The following is a 2,939-nucleotide window of genomic DNA, read 5'->3' as shown; positions in this document are numbered from 1 at the left end:
AAATTCAAGAGATGACTTCCAATAGCAATATCATTATTGGAAGTTGTATGATATTCAATCAATAGCTGTGATTTAAAAAAAAATGTTCTCCAAGATTCTTGGTGTAACATGGAGATAGTCCAGATAGTTTTCAGGTTACTAGTGTATCAATGTCTTGTAGATGCTAAAAAAGAAAAAAAAATGTAAATCATATGAAAAGTTAATGGCAAAAATTAGCTATGGCTTCAATTTACTCACAGATAAATCAATGTGTACCTTATTCAAATTTATATATTTAAGTCATAAATTTAAATGTAATAAACATGTATAATCAAAATTAGCCTTAATAATGCCTTTTAAATGCTCCTTCTCAAAAAGGCATTGCACATGAATTTATGTTATGTCCAATGCTATTGCATTGTATTTAAAGACTTCCCTGGTAAAAATGAAAAATACATTTAAATAGAGTCACATTCTACCTAGGAAAATACTCATGTTACAAAATGCATGCAGGAGAGTAGATCAGGATTAATATCTCCCATTCTGCAATCACTCAGAAGCATGTGGGATCAATGATATAAAGTTTCTCATATGTTTGGTAGGTTTTCAATTAAAAATGCGAGTTTCATACAGTTTAACTTAGTAAGTAAGAAGATTACACATTTATTGCTGACTGTGTGCAACTAAATATATATAAATTAAGTATGGGTTTGATGAAAATTTCTTTACAATGGTTGTGTGCTTCTGGTTTTTGAAACATCATTTAATGTATGTTTATTACTAAATTATTTCATGCTATATCATGACTTTTTGAAGTTTCTTCTTCCATCTGAAGTGTGTCTTTACAATATTTATGTATAATATTTACTTTTCAACAACAAATGCATCTGTAGAAATTATTTTTGATTTTTATATAAACAAATTTTGTTGAAAGTGAGTTATCATTCACATAGTGTACAGTGATTAGATGGGATTAAATGTTCTTATAGGTTCTTTGCCAGCCTCAAGATTTTGAATTGTTTCACTTCAGAGTAGATTATATGGTAGAATTTTTGAAGCCTATAAAGTAATGGAGAAGTGCATAAGTTTACAATTTTATAGAAAAAGCCTCAGAACTGAATTTCAGGTATAGATAGATCAGTTACCATCTCCTTGTATGACAGTGAGCATTTTACTTCAACTTTGTGAGTTTAATTTTTCCATTTGTAAACTAAGAGAGTGGGATTTGGTGATTATATGTTTTGTTTAGCTTTAAGATTCTAGAAATAAGTGAGACTTTGACCTGAATTTCCCATCACTAAGAGCTAGTTGTGTGCTTAGATTCTCTTAGGAATACCCTATCTACTATTTTGCATTTAACACTTGTTGTTTTGCTAAGAGATAAATAGCAAGCCCTGCAGAATGAACTAATATCTTCTTAGAAGGAGTCCTTAAATTAAAATAATTAAATTTCCAATTTTAACTTATGTATTTTTATATTGAAGTTAAAAACCATCCACACTTTTTATACCAAAGAGTGTTTGTTCAAAATTATGAAATTCATTGCTCAGGGTTCACCTCATCTAGTTAAAAGAAGATTTCAGCAGATTGACTCAGATTATAAGTGTCATGCAAAATATTTGTGAGTATGCTTCTTTGGAAAAAGCTGTTATTATTCTGTGGGTCTCTATCCACTGAAGTTTCCATGCCATACAATTCTATAAGGCACTGTGCTAAACTTAGGTATATTAAGCTCCTTCTGCTTCTCTTGTTTTCTTTTCCAGGGGGTAACTTGTGTAATTATAATCATTGCTTAATGAAGTGAGGCTAAATTTCAGAAAGATAATATCATCACATATACCTACCTTTTCTAATATTGTAATTCCTTTAAAAACATTAATTTAAATTCACTGTTGTAAAGTTTATTTATTCTCTTGAAATATACCTGCCCTGATATATTAATGAATCTTTTTTTCTTAATAGTTAGCTAGAGGAAGGGAAACTGCTGATCTTTTATTAATTTTAAATTTTTTTTGTTTTTATTTTTTTTAGTTGTAGATAGACACACAATATTTTTTATGTGGTGTTGAGGATCAAATCCAGTGCCTCACACATAAGAGGCAAGTGCTCTACCACCAAGCTACAGCCCCAGCCCAGAAACTGCTAATCTTTAATAGCAGTGCATTTACTAAAATATTGCTTCCAAATTGGGTCAGTCTTATGCTTATTTTCATTCTCTGATTCTGTCTGGTTGATAACACTTTGAATCAAAACATAGAAGCCTTCAATATCAAGGAGGTTGCAAAACGAACAGTTTATGTTCTTTTTTATTTAAAGATGAATTATAATGTTTTTTATGGTTTTTAACTTTTTATTGATGCATTATAATAAATATGGAATGCTTCACAAATGTGTGTGTCATCCTTGCATAGGGGACATGCTAATCTCTGTATTTTTCCAATTTCAGTAAATGTGCTGAAGGAGCAAACAAAATCTATCCTAATTTTATTAGGCATGTACATCACCCACTAAGAAAAATAGTGGAGATGGCAAATAGTGGCAAAATTTTTTATGTTCTGTAAAAAAGAAGAAAGTATGCAGAATCTATACAGGAGAGGTCCAAGAACATCCAAGAACATTTTCCATTACCTTTGAACCCTCAGACTCAATGAAGAGCATAAAATAAATGGAGAGGGAGGATTTGCAGACACGTAAAATGCTGAGTTGTGGCTGTGCCCACTCTTAATGAGTCAAAGCTCCCATGCTATCAAAGGGTACTTCACTTTCTATGACTAAGACCCTCATTCCCATCCTCAGTTATTCATGGATTCTGTGCTGTATCACTTCCTATAGTTATGCAATATGGAGTATCCTCCATTTTATATTCACCAGTTTGTAACGAGGGGTACTGCCTTATTATTTACAAATTTAGTGAAGAGGTGATGAGATCAACTTTGGTAACAAGTTTACTATGGCTTCAT

At 31.2% G+C, this 2,939-nt stretch overlaps 1 pseudogene; it reads right to left on the bottom strand.

Annotated features, from left to right (window-relative positions):
• Window positions 1-2,345: 2,345 nt before the first annotated feature.
• Window positions 2,346-2,445, bottom strand: LOC124108870 (U6 spliceosomal RNA; annotated as a pseudogene).
• Window positions 2,446-2,939: the final 494 nt, after the last annotated feature.

The sequence above is a fragment of the Marmota monax genome, unplaced genomic scaffold, assembly GCF_021218885.2.
Source record: "Marmota monax isolate L192 unplaced genomic scaffold, Marmota_monax_Labrador192_F-V1.1 WCK01_AAM20220418_F8-fsc00033, whole genome shotgun sequence".
NCBI lineage: Eukaryota > Metazoa > Chordata > Mammalia > Rodentia > Sciuridae > Marmota > Marmota monax.
The sequence above is the reverse complement of the archived record's forward strand: the minus strand, read 5'-3'. Positions and strand labels throughout refer to the sequence as shown.